Source organism: Cupressus sempervirens, chromosome 2, assembly GCF_028749045.1.
Source record: "Cupressus sempervirens isolate cs-2001-9-10 chromosome 2, ASM2874904v1, whole genome shotgun sequence".
Lineage (NCBI taxonomy): Eukaryota > Viridiplantae > Streptophyta > Pinopsida > Cupressales > Cupressaceae > Cupressus > Cupressus sempervirens.
The window spans coordinates 714,550,399-714,569,500 of record NC_143119.1 but is presented as its reverse complement, the minus strand read 5'-3'; positions in this window follow the sequence as shown (position 1 = coordinate 714,569,500).

Below are 19,102 nucleotides of genomic sequence, written 5' to 3'. Positions count from 1 at the left end.
CACATGAGTGACTTGGCACTCATTGCAACTCGGCAGAGTCTTGTATTTACATATCATACTCAGCATGCATTACTAGTTTGGCATAAACTAAGTGAATGTCTTAAATGTGTTGACACTCAAATGTCAAAACTAATCTAAGATCAACACCAACATTTCACAACCTCACTTTGATTAAAAACCATGCATTTTCAAATTTTGAAAAAGAAATGTTTGTCAATCTTTATCTCACAGAGAGTTAAGATCTTTTCCCATGATAGTATGCAGAATGTGGCCCACATGGATACATGGTAGCTTCTTGCATTCTAATTTTAATTAAACTCTAAATAACTTTAAAATGTGAGAATGCAACAATTGTCCATCAACTCAAGATCTAACAATTTTGAGAGATTAATGTCTTTTGTTATAGTCAATACTCATAGTGAACCACAACATGTCACCTAGAACTTTTCACTGATAGCCTCCTTTTACAATTCACAGCTCAAACTGGCTCCATAAATTCCATGTGTTAACATGGTGTAACCTCACTTTGGATAAAAATTGATCACTTGTGATTTTTGATATTGCAATGGCCATTGATCTTTTGAATATCTATGACTATACAGATGCATTCTCTTCTGGTTCTATGGAATGTTGCATGGGCCCACATGAACACTTGTCAATACATTGCATCATCACACATTTTATATAATGACCAACTTCACTTTGTGAAGATGTCACATTCATTGATCTAAGAGGAGATGAATAATTTTTGTAAAATAACTAACATCTACCTTTCCTTAGGTCCCACTAGATAAGTGTCATTTTGTCACAACCTCACTTTGGTTAAAATCTTTGCATCTTGAAACTGCAAGAATGTGATGACTATTGATCTAAGAAGATATCAACAGTTCCTAAAGTAACTACTAAAAGGGGTTTTAACAAGGAAAAACAATGTTTAGGCTAACCATGACATGACCTTTGGTTAGTGACGAGTTATGAGATAGGGAAAAAGTGGTAATTTCACAAAAAAATTCAAATGATTGTAGAAAAGCCTTGTAATAAGAATTTTTTTGAAAGGTATTCAAGATTTATTTAAATCTCCCACCTCAATTATAAAAGGTGTAAAAAATTTCAACAATTTCAACAAGGAACCTAGTGTACAAATTGTTAGGAAACTCAGGTGCGGAAATAGTTTCCTACACTAATCTCTTAAGAGAAGTACGGTGCAAATCCTATTAATATCTTTTACACTTACAAATTCAATATCATGTAAACAACAATATTTCAGCCAACCAAGCATACAGAAAATAGATAGAGAAAGAAACACATAACACAAATATTTTCCAGTGAGGAAAAACCTTTCAGTAAAACAACCCCACCCCTCCAGAACTTGCACAGTGTATTATCTTCAAAACAAGGCTACAATACACTTGCAATGCAAGTTCAACAACGATAACAGAAGACTCCATTAGCAACTCACAGTACCAACAATACACTTTCTCGCATCATACCTCTTCGCAACCCTAAAAACACTTATAACATGCACTTCACTTTAGGGCTACTCCCAAAGGTAACCATATTAGGGTTTTACCATTCTCTGAGAAAATAAGAACCCCAAAATTTTTTTGGGGCAATGGCTCGAACCCCACTATTGGGGTAGAGTGCACAGTACTCAAATTTATTAATTGCCACATGTCTTCATGTGTCATTGAATCTTCTTGACATAGCTCTTATCTGTCATAGGAATTTGTCATAACTGTTTTAGTGATGATCTCCTTATACACAATTCAAGATGCTGACACATCAATATTATTTGCAAGAAATACATTTTACAAAACAAATAATAAGAATAGGAATTATCTAAGGTTGAGACACCTTATTCCTAACACAACTAATATTAAGGCATAACAATCGGGGATTTTCTAGGCATGATTAATCAAGAGACATAAAAACCCTAATCACAAAAATTATAGTTGGATTTTCACAAAAAAATTTAAGGTATTTTTACCATGTTGAAAACCAGGCCAATAGACCACTTGCTTCAATAATAACATTTACTTTTGGGGCTCAAGGAGAATTTGGTCTTGGCATAAAATTGAATTAATCAAGTAGCTCAAAATTATAGTGAAAGATGGTTTGGGATAGGAATTGGGTATTCTTGAGATTACAATCTTATTAGGAAATATCATTAAAGAAACAAATAGAGAGTAATAAGGTTTCACAAAAATATTATGGTTTGTGCTATATCACAAGAAAAGATGGCCATTATTGCATTCAAGATATAATTGTTGCCAACAATAAAGATACATAAATCATTTTTGTTATTTTTTTAAGAGACTAATAGGAAAAAACATACCTACATAGTCAATACTACTAGAGCATGATGAAGAAGGAAGGATCATATTAGGACCAAAATGTTGATCTCAGATTGGTTTTGACAACTGAGTGCCCACACACTTAAGTTATTTACTTAGTTCATGTCAAACAAGTAGGATATGTCAAGCACAACATATATATTATAAAGTGTGACAAGTCAATAGTGAGTGGCAAGCCACTCACGTGTCAAGTCACTCAAATGCCAAGTAGATAGAGCATGCTCTCAAGTGACTTAGGACCCAAGCAAGTAGTTCATATCAAGTGATATAGATGTCGAGTCACAACATATAGATCAGCGTATGCTGAGCATCAAAGAATTTAGATGCTGAGTGACATGGTTTTGACATAGTTCTTTATAATGACACAAACAACTATGTAAACCATTTTTGAGTTGACTTAAGGATGAATTATGATATTTTGGAGATAAGGAAAAATCTTATGTTGGATTCCCAATGCAATTATATGTAGCCAATTATAAAATGGGAAGGTTTAAGTAGTGAAATGGAGTCATTGATTCATACCTAACCCTAAGTCACCAAAGTCTTCTTAACAGGATAAACCCTAAACTCTCTAGTGTGTGTAAGGAGTATGAAGTAGTGAAGAGAGTATTCTTGCATACAAAAAATAGAGCATCCATGGTGGCTAAGGTGTAATGAAGTAAGAGTACATTCCAAAATTAGTTAGAGAAGACCAGAGGAAAACAAAAGGATAAAACAAGGAAACATTTGATCAAGGAGAATTGAGAATACATCAGTTTACAGGTGATTTGTTATTAGGAAAGGAAATACTAACTGCAAGATCATTGTTGGATCATTCTAGTAGGTGAATTAGTCAAATCTCTTATCAGAGCAGTCCTAATAGGTTACATTAAAATCCTCTAATAAGGTGCTTACTTAATTTCTTACTTAATTGTGAGTTGAAGTCCTTTAGCAAGGCACACTTCTAACAGGGTGTTGAAATCCTTTAACAAGTTGAGATCTAATAGTCTTTGTAAGCCTTTAACAGAGTAGACCATTCACAAGGTAGATCATGTTTCATGTTCAAAACATTGTAACTTTCATTGGATACACTATTACTATAGTAGTGAATATTTGTGGGTATCATCCCCACCCTAGTTTTACCTTCTCATTGGAGAGTTTCTGGGTAATCATATCTATTCTTATATGTGTGTGAATTTCTACTTTCTTACATGTTTTAAGATGCAAATGATTTACATGATATTTTAGTTTACTTAGTAAATGTATGAGATGGATGTGTGGTGGAAGTTTTATGGATCCAAGTTTAAACTATTGATTCACACCCCCTCCTCTCAGAAGTTTACCTTTCCTATTGTAATTCCAAAAATTGGTATCAGAGCCTTGTTCTTTGAAAGAGAAGCTTTGCAACTTTGAGGAAAGATCTTCAAATGGAAGTCTACAAGTTGGGAAAGATTATTGAGAATTAGGGAATTGAAATACAACTCATTCTACATCAACTAGATGAAGCAAGAGAAGAACTAAAGAAATCTTTGAAGAGAATGAAAGAAATTACTATTGTAGAGAATGGCACACAATACAAAGAGATGGACATTACTAAGTTATTTGCTAATGGAGACTCCAATGAATTTGATGCAGCAGTTATAGATCTAATGGAAAATAATAGAGCCCAAGCTGAGGAAATCAAAAATCTCAAGTTAGAACAAGAATCACAAGCCATACCACTATGTGAAGTAATTGAATAGAAAAAGAAGGCTACAGAAGACAAAGCCATGATTCAAGAAGATAAGAGAATTTTAGCCAAAAGAATAGAAGAGAAGTCAACAAAGTTAACCAAGATTTCCAACATGCAATTGGATACTTTGAGTCAAATGATGAATGCCAATTATGAATTGAATGTCAAGGACGTTGAGATAACAACATTGAAGTTTTAGAATGAACAACTACAAAATGACCTAAAAAAGGAAAAGGAATATGTTGAAAGTTTCACCAAACCAAATGGAGCCATCAAATACTTTGAGCAATTATTGAGATCTCCTAGATCCAATAATGATACAGCTGGACTGGGACAAACAAGTGCTGAAGAAGGAGAGTCATCCAAAAATGTTGAAGAAAGAAATAGAAAAGGTAAGAACTCTAAACCTACTTGTCATAATTGTGGAAAGAAAGGACATACTGTTAATTTGTGTGGGAGCAAGACTATAAATTAGAACATGAAGCAAAAAAGCATGGTTCACTATCATAAGTGTAACAAACAAGGACATTAGGCATATGAATGTAGAACTAAGACAAATTCACACACAATATTTGAAGGATATTGCTACAACTATCATAAGTATGGACATAGAGATTTTGAGCATAGATCCAAACTCATGTGGTCATCAAACAGACAAGCAAAGGTAAGGAACAATGGAAACTCTTATAACTAGGATTATAATACAAGATATAGCTATCATTATTATCAAGAATATGGACATATTCCTAAGAATTGTATTCGGACACACTTTAGAGGTAACTACAAAAGGTGGTTGAGTCAAACCACATGTTTTAGATATTTGAAGATTGGTCACGTCAGTTGCTACTAGCCAACAAGTTCAAAGGCACCAAGTTGTGAGTTTGATAAAGGCAAAGGCAAGGCAGATGTTGAAAATGTCAGAGATGAGATGAATAAGACATGGAAGAAGAAAGATGATTAAAACACATCAAATGGAGAAGGGACAACTTCACCCAATGGGTAAGGTGATCACACCTCATCAAACTAGACAATCAAGAGGTATGTAGGACTAACATTCAAAATTTATGTTATACATTAGTTCTAAAAGGAATTAGTACTAACAAAGACTATATGAGCATGAAAAAAGATGCGAGATGTTATTCGAAATTCAAGAAAAATCTTTAAGTTCTTCATGTTATACTAAGCATGAAATATTTCCTATGTGTGCCAAAAAAAATGTTAGAAGATGTCTAGCTAATAGAATAGTTAGTTGATGTCAAGCTAGTAATGGATGTCGAGTAAATGGAATGTTAACGGATGTCGAGTGAGCCTGAAATTGGTTGATGTCAAGCTTACAATTGTGTAAGCACTAAGCATCAAATGCAGAGTTTCAAAGGGTATTTTATGAATTTTGGACTCATATCACATCATTTCATAATCAAGAAAGAGAAAGGAGAGTAGAAGGTGATCTGGAAATCTATTCAAAGCAATTGTAGAAGGTTTGAGCAACAATTCACCAGTAGTTTGTCAAATCTTGTTGAGTATTTATCAAGTGTCGAGCTACACTATTTATATTTTCATAAACCCTAGCTTCACAAAATGACATCAAGTTCAAAGAATGTAGAGGGTAAGGACGTTTTAAACATTCAACTAGTTAGTACTGAAGTTAAGAAACCTATATCCAAAGCTATTCCTAATATTACTTACAAGAAAGACCCCTCTGGTGCATTATCCATGATACCACCAAAAGTTTTAATGGTGCAAGATGTCAGGAAATGTTATAACTACAAAATTGGTAGCATTGGGGTTATGGAGATTAGGAAAGCATATGATAGATTATGTGAAAATGGTGTCTTGAAGGAAGAATTCAAAACTGTAGAAAAGAAAGGGTTGACACGAGCCCTACATTTTCCAAATGTCTTGAAAGTTAAATGGATAAGAATAGTTTTTAGTAGAATTCATGATAGTTCATTATGGGTGGACAATGGACCTATCAAGATAATAAAAAGGGTAATCAACAGGTTCACTAGTTATCCAACCCTAGATTGGCCTAAGACACTGAAGAGTGATTCAAAAGAGGTCATTGAGAAGAACACTAGAGCCGTGTGGAACAAGAGAGGCATAACTATTGACATAATTACTAATACTTTGGTAGAATTTACAATAAGGGTTATTTTACACAAATTTTATCAATCTAGAAGATTGAATAGTGTGCCCTATATAGTAGTGGATGTGGTATATAAAATTGTCAAGAAAGATCACACATATGATCTAGTAGAACTCCAACTACAACATCTAGTTGAAAATTTAGGAGCAATAAGGAAGACAAAGGATGAACAATGTAAATTTGGTTCTATTCTAATATGCATATTGTTATACATTCAAAACACTTTTCCTACATTTGGCACAATTCCATGGAAAACCAACATATCAGTAGCAGTACAAATTGGTGAATAAATTAAATAGTTGGGTGAAAATTTTGAATCTATGATGATAAGCTATTTTGAAGACTTCAAGTAGTCAATGAAGAAGAGATTGAGAATAATAGTATCTCTATTAGAAAAGAATTATGATGATGTCTATTTTCTAGTAGATGTTGACCATGCTTTTTTTCAAGAAACAACACCAAGGGTAAGATTGTTGAGGCAACTTGGATATGAAATAAATGTGGATGAGGCCTCTATAGCTATCATAGCTTTACTTGTAGAAGAGGTAGATAATAATGTTCAGTCATTTGGAAATTATGAAATAGAAAACTCCGAAATCACAATGGAACTAAATATTGCTTCTATAATAGAGAAGAAGGATAAATTGGTGAAGAAGTTGAAAGCCAAATTTGGAGAGTGTGTCGAGTAGGAAGAAGAAGAAGAAGAGGATGAAGAGAAAGAATATTCTCAAACACAAACACCACTTTCACTTACTCAAGGAATGGGAGAAGAAAAGCAGGAAGAAGAGATTGAAGTTGTTGAAGGTTCCAAGAAAGAAGAACCCTACTCCCAAAGAACAAAAGAAATGGAAGACTAAGGCCCAACCAATAACAAAAGCCAAGAAGGTAGCCAAGCTAGGATAACCTAAACCAACTATAGCTACTACAATGGCACGTGCAAGTGCACAAAAGGATAAAGAGAAAACAAAACCTAATGAGTAGGGAGGACAAGTGTAGAAAAGGCCAAGAAGGAAATATGTTGCACGGGTTGAATTAGATGAGGAGGAAATAGAATCAAATGATAATAGCCAATTTAAAGTGGTGAGTCATAATCCTCTATCAGATCTTGAAAATCTATGTGAAAATGTCAAGAATAGTGCAGACTTATCAGGATTCTCTCATATAGACTTTGGTAATCTTGGTAAAGTGGAGAAGAATCAAATGGAGGAGGCTATATATGCCATGATGGAAAAATTTTGGACTACCCCACTAGAGATTGCCAACTTAATGCCCAAAAGCTTATATGATAGAGTTGAGTAGAAATGACACTATTGTTTGAACTTGGAGAGACAGATAAGAGAATTATCTCTTGTATAAGTGATGCCTAAAATTGGTAAGGAACAAATTTCTAAGGCTATAAATAAATATGTTGTTAGGTTTGTACCTAAATATAGAGCCTTTAACATTTTGCAAAATAATACCGCAAATGTAGTTAAGAAATCCACACAAATGTGGAAGCTTACATATGGGTTAACTACAGTAAAGGAAGGTGAGGAAGAGCCCATAGAGGTAAAATATGATGATGAAGAAGATGATCATGAAAACACTATTGAGGGAGGAACTGAAGTGAACATAGATGACAAGGCAACAGTTGAAGCAGAGCAGCAAGAAGAACAATGTGCAAGACACATAATTGCCTAATGTCATCCCCCAACATGTAACAGGTGAGATTAATAAAATATTATTAGTAAAGGATTTTTTTGATGTCACAACTCAAAATAGAAATCCCCTTATAGAGGAAGATCTCAAGAAGATACTTGATCAGTCCACATTGCAAGCAAAACTTTGTGACAATCCTGTATTATTTAGAGTGGATGAATTGTATAAGACAGTGATTGAAACAAGAAGGGAAGAGGTGAATACATAAGAATCACTTGCTATTACCCATCAAGTCACTCATGCAAAACCTTTGGACAAAATACCAGAAACTATATTTAAAAAGGTTGATACAATTAAACAAAATATAGTGGAAGCACAAGGCACTATAGTAGAACAGAGTGAATTAGACTAGATAGAATTATTTGCACCACAGACACAAATAAAAGGTGGATCATAGGTCATTTTGGAACACAAGGACAAGCCTAAAGAGATTGAATTGACTCCAACGGTGAAGGAGAAAGTAGCTATTCAAGCCTTGGTAACCTTACTAATATCTAGCACACCTTCAAGTCAAACTCTTTAGAAGCCAAGCACATATGTAACATCATTGTAGATCTTAGTGTCGAGTCCTAGCTCATCAAAGGCCAAAGAAGTAATGCAATATGGAGATGTGAGCATTGATGAAGAAATTTTTCTACCAAAATATGATTATGACATAATGACTATAGAACATATGGACATACTTCAGGAAGCCCTAGCAAGAAAGAAGCATCAAGAAATGCTTAGAAGGGAGCAAAGGAAGAAGAAGAAGGAAGTGCAGGATATCAAAGACATCTTTTTAGATGCATTCATTCTGCCGACTCCAGATGAAACCAAGCCATTAATTGAACAAATGACACCAAGCAACTAATTGAACAAATGCCAAACTTCTAGAATGGTTAGAAAAGAAATTTTAGAGCAAAGTAAATGAAAAGATATCAGGTGGCATAGCACTAACACAAGTTGCATTGGCAACAAAAGTAGAAAGTGCGAAGAAGGTACTTGAGAATATCTTCTCATTGTACACAAAATTATGCAATCCAACACTCTTAACACAAGAGACTAGAAGTCACATTTTGAGCTTGGAAAGTCAGATTAGTTCATCAAGTGAAAAAACTACCTATGATTCTAGCTCAAAGTGAAAAGCACTCCAAACCATTTCTACAAACCCCGAGTCAGTTAGCTGCTCTGACAATAGAAGAAGCCAATATAAGGGCTAAACTAACTAGCATTCAATCAACTTTGACCCCTCATATGGAAAGTTTTCACAAAGGACTAGGTTATGCTGAAACTCGCATGAAAAAAGATCCAAATCTTTCAACATTAGACGACCTAGTCCACCTTGTTGCCAAGCTAGCCATCCAAATCAAGTCTTTGGACGTAGCATGTGAAAATTAGGATCTCACTCTAAAGATAATCCTAGATATCCATATATCTTTTTTGGATAAAAAGACTATAAGTGTATAGCCCATTGACATAAGCATCAGAAAGGGGGAGAAATATTTTGGGGGAGAGTAAGATAAAAAGGGGAGATATAAGGAGAATGAGAAATGGGGGAGAGCAAGCAAAAGAGCAAAAAGAGGAATCAAGATAAGAGAAACAAACATGAAGAGTAAGAAGCAAAATGGAAATGAAGAGGGAGAGTAAGAAGTAAGAAAAAGGATAGAGAAAAGACAAATTAAGCTAAGTCAGAGCAAGCATAAATAGAGCATGAAGTCAAAGAGTATCAGTTAAGGCATATTTACTCAACAGGAGAACAACATTTTGATACAGAATAGACATATCAACTCAAGGGGAGTTATTAGATTTTGAGGCATCTAAGTTGTTACAAAATTTTGAATTTTTGTACATAAGCCAAGTTATAGATATGTTATGCTTGTGAGATTAAGGATATTAATGTAAACACAAGTATTTTTTACACTCATGTCAAAGGGGGAGATTGTTGATCTCAGATGTTTTGACAATTGAGTGTCCACACACTTAAGTTATTTACTTAGTTCATGTCAAACAAGTAGTATATCCCAAGCAAAACATATAAATTATACAGCACGATGAGTCGACAATGAGTATCGAGCCAGTCATGTGCTGAGTCACTCAAGTGTCGAGCAAATAGAGTATGTCGAGTGATTCAGGAGCCAAGAAAATAATGCATGTCAAGTGATATAGATGCCGAGTCACAACATAGAGATCAGTGTATGCCAAGCATAAGAGACTTCAAATGCTGAGAGACACAATTTTGACATAGTTGTTTGTAATGGCATAAACAACTATGTAAACCATTTTTGAGCCAACTTGAGGATGAATTATGATATTTTGGAGATAAAGATGAATCTTATGTTGGATTCCCAATGCAATTACATGTAGCCAATTAGAAAATGGGAAGGCTTAAGAAGCAAAATGGATGAATAATAGCTGTTGATTCATACCTAACCCTAAGTCACCAAAGTCTTCTTAAGAAGGACAAACCCTAAACTAACTAGCATGTGTAAGGAGTATGAAGGAGCAAAGAGAGTAGTCTTGTATATGAAAAATATAGCATTCATGGTGGCTAAGGTGTTATGAAGTAAGATTGTATTCCACAATCAGTTAGAGAAAAATAGAGGAAAAGAAAAGGATACAACAAAGAAACATTTGATCAAGGAGGATCATGAATACATCAGTTTAGAGGTGATTTGTTATCAAGCAAAGAAGTTCTAACTGCAGGATCATTGTTGAATCATTCTAGTAGGTGAATCAGTGAAATTTCTTAACAGAGTAGTCCTAACAGGCTATATTAAAATCCTCTAACAAGGTGCTTACTTAATTGTGAGTTGGAGTACTTTAGCAAGGTACACTTCTAATAGGGTGTTGAAATCCTTTAATAGGGTGAGACCTAATAGTCTTTGTAAGCATTTAACAAGGCAGACCTTTCACAGGGTTGATCATGTTTCATGGTCAAAACATTATAACCTTTATTGGATACACTTTATTACTGCAATAGTGAAGATTTGTGGGTGTCATCCCCACCCCAGTTTTACCTTCTCATTGGAGGGTTTCTAGGTAATCATATTTGGTGTTATATGTGTGTGAATGTCTACTTGCTTACATGTTTTAAGATGCACATGCTTTACATGAAATTTTAATTTACTTAGTAAATGTATGAGATGTGTGGTGAAAGTTTTATGGGTCTGATTTCCCCGCCCCCCCCCCCCCCCCCCCCCTCGTGCCTTAGTTTACCTTTCCTATTGTAATTCCAACAAAAAATTATTTCTTGAGACACTTACAAAGAAGTTGAGGTCAGGAACACTCAAAGAATATTTCATTCAAAGGAAGAATCTACTAGTTGAAGATGCAACATGGTTTGATGAAAATTATGTTCATAAAAATCCTCACTTAACATTAAGAAAAATATTTTTCTAAAGCGAGGGGCATGCTACACCCTTATTCATAGAGTAGACATTTGGTTGTAAGTAGCAAACTTATGGCTACTTTAACTCCTTATTGTGTTATAATATCATTATTGCATTGTTATTTAGTTTGTTAGATTTGACTTGCACTTATCTATTTGTATTTAGGTTGACCATATTGCTACTTTGACAATTAAGGATATATGTAGGAGGTAGTTTTCTTTACTCAAATATATTGAGTATTATTTTCTTGTTGAAGATTGTTACAGTTATCCCCCTTGAACTAGTGGATAACAAGTTTGCCCCATCAAAGTACTATATTATTATCAAATAATTAAAGCATATTTCATATTGTATCCTCTATTGTACAAGTTATATTATTAGATCACAAGGATGTGTAAAGCCTGAAGTGACATGTAGTTGTACAAAATATACTTTCATAGTCAAAAATAGTTAATTGCCAACATATATAGATGAATAGAAGACTTGGAATGTTGTCTCAACCCATATACAATTATATAAATTCAAGCGTATTCAACAAAGTCTACATAAGATTAAAATAAAAACTTTAGAAGAAAATATTTACACAAATAATAAGAACTATATAAATCTAAAAAACTATCCAAATATACTTAAATTAAAAAAATAAAAATAAATAAAAAAATAAAACCAAAATAATAATAAAATATATTAAATGATTTATACCTCTTTGAACTATTCTTTATTTATCCACCCTTCCCCACATAAAATAATAAGACATAACTAATGCAATATATAATATCATAGCTCTAAATCAACAATAGCATCCATCAAATAGAAAACTCCATCTCACATGTCTAATCTTCTTAAATAAAAGATATTAAAATAAATATTTTATTATACATTGATAAAATTACAATAAAGTAACACCAGAAAAATCTTAGAAAACTAATAAAACCAAATTAAAATACAATAAATATCACATACATCACATCTATACAAGAATAATAAAGCCTAACATACACAACAAACTCCTTGCAATTATTAGGAAAAAGAATATTAGAATATTACATAAAACATCAAAATCATAATGCTTTATGCCTTCCAATACATGGTAAACAAATGTTATAGTAATAACATTCCAACCTGAATGGGTTTCGTGATTTGTTGGGTACGTTACTTGTTAAGGAGTGAAAAAAACATTAGTGGGTTTACGTATGTGAGACTGTTTGAAAAGGGGCCAAGAGAATATCAAATATGGTGGATAGCATATCAATTTTAGGGGGTGGACAAGTCTTCGTCATCTTATACTTTTATTCCTTGCAACAATAAATTGTCCTTCACCCTTTTCAGCTATGACCCACAACATTTATTACACTTTTCTCCATATTCCCCATCTTCCTTTTCAAAATAAGATCTTTCCACATGAAAACATATGTTTAGTTAGACTTAGGCACTACACTTACATGCATGTGGGTTATACTTCATGTCAAGCTTTTTGGATAGCTCAAACATACCATATAATTGTGGACAAATAAATCAGTTGTACCTTGAAATTTTGGGATGTGTTATATATTCTACATTAGAGTCAATATGATTAGACAAATGAAAGAATGTTCAAACAAAAGAGATCATTTGCTATTTACTTTTTAAGATTCTTAGATTAGATTACCATGTTATATAGAATAATTTGAGTCATTTATATATTGGGGGGATTGGTTTCACACAATTCTATGTGATGAGACAATGTTCAAATGGGAAAGGCATTTCGGTACACATTCTGAGATTTCTAGATTATTAATTTATTTAGCTAAATTTCTGTTACTAATGTTTTATATTATCTTACTTTTTATATATAGTTCATATATCGGGTGGATTGGTTTCACACAATTCTATGTGATGAGACAATGTTCAAATGGGAAAGACACTTTGGTACACATTCTAAGATTTCTAGATTATTACGTTACTTAGCTAAATTATAATTACTAATGTTGTATATTATCTTATTTTTTATATATAGCTCGAATTAAATATTATTGTTAGTCCATGTCTTATATAAGACAACGAACTTATGTTTTCATTTGCCCCTTGCTATTAATCTTTTTTAAAGACAAGTGCAATAGACTAAGGTTTGGAAACCAAAGATTTTATAAATAAATTTTGATTGACTATCTCTAAATAAGATAAATATTTTTAAAATAATATATTTAAAGTTAGAGCTCAAGGGAAGATTATAATTTTACTTTATTATTAAAAAATTTAATCATAAGTTATTATTATAATTATATAATTTTAAAATAAATTCACAATATAAAAAAATGTACAAAGATTTTTGTAATCGTAACATATCATTTTTACTTATCAATTGTTATTATTTGAATATTGAATATAATAATAATAAAATATTGATAAATATTTTTATTAATTGATTGTAAACTAACAATTTTAAATTTAATACTTTTAGTTCTCCACATTCTCTTCTCTCTTCTATGTCTATCAATGTCTCTCACTTTTTCTAATCTAAGTAAGCATATTATTTCTTCAATCTATCTACATGTCTCTATCTTGTTTTCTCTTTATCTTATTTTCAATTCAAGATTAATAATTTATCTTAAAAAATATCCTTCTTATACTTACATTTAATACCTTATAATATTAAAAAACTATAATTTGTATCACCAATAACATAAGGTAAGGACTCAAGCTCTTTTAGAGCTCTTGTTAGTTTGTAAGTTTTGCTCATTTATGTGCATGTATTTGTGTGTGGAGCCTTTGTCATGCTAAGAAGTATGGTGGGATGTACTTAACTGGAAGAAAAAAAGAACTTTGTTACCTGATATTGCATATAAATATATATAATCAAATAACAATAACATGCAAAAGATAGTATAGCACTCAAAATTAGTCGTCAATATACTTATATTTACAATTAGAGAAAGAATACTACATATCTATTTAAGAACCTTGAGATGAAATTCCATAAAAAATAAAATTATGGCATGGTCTCATCATGATTACAACATCAATTATAAGCTCCTTGCATGTAGTAACTTTCAAGGTACAACTATTGTGCAATAAATCTTGAAGTTGGTATGGACCCCTTAGATGATTAAATTAGTTGATGCATGTGAAATAAACTAAAACAACATAATATAAACTAAGTAGTTATATATTATGATTATTCAAATGCATACTACATTGGTACTTAAGGGTCCTAAAATGTTATTATTCTTTGGAAAGCATTGTTACCATGGATTGGATTGTGGAAACTATTGTTGAAGCTACTAGAGAGGTTCTTAAGTGACATATATATACACTATAGCACTTACCACTAAACTAAAACCTATTTGATGGTGTATTTGTGAAGTAAGAATACTCATATGACCTACTCTTTCGATATAGTTTGAGATGGTTTATTAAGAAAAAAGTAATTGTTCACTCAAAAGAGCCTCCAACTTAAGGATGGTTGATCCCTCATCAACCAATTCAAAATAGTGTTGTTGGAATGTAAATATGTTAGCCAAAAACATTCTTTATATATGAAACATGGAATTACTCATTTTTAAGGAAGAAAACAAAGAGATCTAAGTTATATGTTAGTTTTTTACCCATTATTGTATGATATCAATATAATTTAAGCACCAACTTTTTTATAATTGCAAAATTGGGGGATGTTTACTTTGGTTGGAGATATGAGTGTATAGCCTTTAAAAAGTGCCTTATTTACGTACTTATTGAGATCATTTTAGACCTCCTTAGTGTAGTTTTTTCATTAGGATCTTACATTGTACTAAATTGCATACATTATTTAAATCAAGATCCTCTCTTTCCTTTAGTATTTCTCAAAACTCTGTGTTGGCTCTAATTGCTATGCATACCCATCTATTTATGTTATTCTTCACCTTCCCTCTTGACCCCATTTTAGCCTTACACTTGCTTACATCACTTATATATCCTTCTTTCAAAAAATTTCAAAATAATCCTTGAGCTCCATACCTTTTACCTTGAAATCACCACTCCTATGTATAGGTTTTCTTAGGGAAACCTATACACTAAAGCTCTTGTTTCAAAGTGTTTTGGGGCTTAATGAGAAATATTTTTATTTTCACACTTTTTGGAGTCAACTTCCTAAAAATTAACTCCCAAAATCACTATAAAAGGAGGTGTTTTCCTCTTATTTCACACCAAATCACATCCACAATTCAAAATAATCCTCTCTCTAGCCATCAAATAAAAACATTCAAGAATTTCAACAAAGAAAGCATGTATTAAAATTATTCATCCATTATCCATCAAATAATTTCATGTATTTCCTTCCATGGATCTAGCTTCTTTCTTCATATGAGACAAAGGATTTTTTACATCAAGGGAGGATATCTACATTCATGACTTTTTCTTCTTCTATCAAACATTTGAGGCATATTATAAGCATTTTCTACATGAGATTTTTTCTTACATGATTTTCTTTTGGGTTTTGTGTTGAGTCCAAACTATTCCGTTAACACACTTGATCACATACAAAGAATAGTTACATCTAAATGGTATCATTTACTTTAGTATTATTTAATATTTACTACATGATAGAATTACTTCTATTTTAATTCAATTTTAATTCCTAAACAAGGTCTTTACCAAGGAAATCCTCTTCCCCTATTGGAGTTTTAAAACTATAGGTTTGAAAACAACACCAAAATACTACATAAGGAGATACATAGGGATTAGATACTTCCCTTTTTTAGAAAAACCTATTTAAATATGGACCAACTAACGAAGCAAGAGTGCTTCCTACACTTTAGGCTCTACTAACCAAGGTGGGTTTACCTAGGGATTTCAAAATTTCTATTAGGATAAACCACATACAGAAATGAAAACCTACATGCAAATATAACCAATAACAGAAAAATAATAGATCACACAGAAATGAACACAAGGTACCAAGATTTAAAATGGTTCAACCAATCCCTGGGCTACATCCATCAAACAAAAAGTTCAATCTTATTACAATCCAGTGATTACAACCTGATTACAATCCGTAATCCCTTACAGCTCAATACTGCTGCAAGAACTAATTTCACATCACATTATATTGAAACAATCCCTAACCTAAGCCCTTTTATACAAGTGTTAAACCACTTTAGGGTTATAACATTTCAGCCCAAATCACAAATGGTGAATCTACGAATCCTTTAACCTCACTAATTATGGAGTATGTACAATACTTTCCTGATCAGTCACCATAATCTAACAATCTCCCACTTGGGGACTGATCAGGCTCCACACTAAACAACAATCTCCCACTTGGAGACTGATCCTGTAGCAATACCAGTACCACATGGGGCTCCCACTGGATCAAACCACCCTGGACTCCACTGTTCTTTTATTTATGGTCAGTCTAGAAGACCAACTAAAGCTGAAGAGGATTTCAGCTTCTCCCTTGTTACAACCTTTGTCAACATATCTGTTGGATTGTCATTTGTATATATCTTCTCCAACTTTAACTGTCCATCCTCCAAAACTAACCAAATGAAATGGTACCGCAACTATATATGTTTGGTCTTAGAATGCAGAGCTGAATTATTTGCAAGATGAATGGCACTTTGATATCTATGAACAAATAATTATCCTTTTGAAGATGTCCCAATTCTTCCAAGAAGAACTGAATCCATATCATCTCCTTGGCTGCCTCTGTAGTAGCAACATACTCTGCCTCTATAGTGGATAGAGCATTAATCTTCATTAACCTAGAAACCTAGCTCAAGGCTGCCCCACCAATAGTAAAGACATAACCTATAGTACTCTACCTGGGATCAATATCCCCTGCCAAATCTGAGTCAACATAGCCCTGTAAATTAGTAGTAGAGCCTCCAAAGTGTAAACACTTATAGGATGTTCCTCTCAAATATCTGAGAATCCACTTGATAGCATTCCAATGCTCAAATCTTGGATGACTCATATACCTGCTAACGACTCCCACTGCATGTGCAATATTTGGCCTAGTGCATACCATAGCATACATCAAGCTTCCTATAGCTGAAGCATAGGGTGCCTTGGACATCTTATCCTCCTCTTCCTGTGTCTTAGGACACATCTCCTTAGTCAATTTCAAATGACCAGGTAAAGGTGTGCTAGCAACTTTAGCATTATCCATAGAGAAATGTTGCAAAACCTTCTCAACATAATTAGCCTGAGATAGCGTTAATGTCCTGTTCTTCCTATCTCTACAAATCTTCATACCAAGGATTTTTTTTGCTGCCCCCAAATCCTTCATAGCAAATGAATGTGCTAACTCGCATTTTAGCCCCTTAATATGATCCCTGTTAGACCCAGCTACAAGCATATCATCAACATATAAACATAAAATGATATAGCTATCATCATCCAACCTCTTAAAATAAACACAATAATCTAAATGACACCTATTATAGCCATGCTCATGCATAAACCTGTCAAATTTCAGATACCATTGCCGAGGTGCTTGCTTCAAGCCATATAAACTTTTCTTTAATTTGCACACTAAGTTCTCCTTACCTTTGACCTCAAAACCCTATGGCTGAGCCATATATATTTCTTCATCTAAATCACCATGAAGAAAGGCTATTTTAACATCCAACTGCTCTAAATGCAAATCTTCAGTAGCCACAAGACTTAAAATAGTACGAATATAAGTCATTTTAACAACAAGAGAAAATATCTCATCAAAATCAATTCCTTTTTTCTATGCAAATCCTTTTACAACTAACCTAGCCTTAAATCTTTTTTGACCTCCTTCCTCTTCTTTCAACCGATAGACCCACTTATTCTGTAAAGCCTTTTTACCTACAGGCAACTTGCATAGATCCCATGTCTTATTCTTCAGCAAAGAGTCCATTTCATCTTTCATTGTAGACTCCCACTGAATCTTAGTATCCACCTACACAACTTCATCATAACTTTTAGGTTCACTAGCATCAGCAAGTAAAATAGAATATAAAGAGGGAGAAAATCTTTGTGGAGTTCTAATTTGCCTCGTTGACCGTCTAACATTCACTGATGTGTGTGGTATTTTTTGTTGTGGTTGTTGCACGTCATGAGGAATGGCTAGAACATTAGCTTTTGGAGTATCATCCAGCACTACATAATCATCTTCTTTCTTCTCATGTTGCTATAATAGATCTTTGTACAACACTTTCTCATTGAATATGACATCCTGACTTCTAACAATTTTATGATTTTCAAAATTCCAAAGCCTATAACCAAATTCATTAATGCCATATCCAACAAAGACACATTTTTTTGATTTAGCTTCTAGCTTGGTTCTACTTTCAGAGTCTATATGAGCAAACGATTCACAATAGAAGGTTTTGAGAAAAGAATAACTCACCTTCTTACTAGTCCATGCCTCCTCTGAAATACCACAACCCAAAGGAGTAGAGGGACCTCTATTAATCAAATATACTGTAGTATTGACAACCTCCACCCACATGTGTAAGGGAAACCTAGCATGCAACCTCATGCTCCTTGCGCGCTCCATTATAGTCATGCTCATGCATTCAACCACTCCATTATCTTGTGGAGTCCTTGGAACAGTTTTCTATCTATCAATACCATTAGTGGAGCAATAATCTTCAAACTCATGACAGCAATACTCACCACCATTATCAGATCTGAGACATTTTTAATTTCTTACCAGTCTCATTTTCAACCAAGCATTTCCATTTCTTAAAAGTTTGAAATACATCAGATTTCTGTCTAAGGAAATAAACCCATACCTTTCTAGTTGCATCATCAATAAATGTAACATAATAATGTGAACCACCAAGGGAAGCTACCTAAGCTGGTCCCCATACATTTGTATGCACAAGCTCTAATT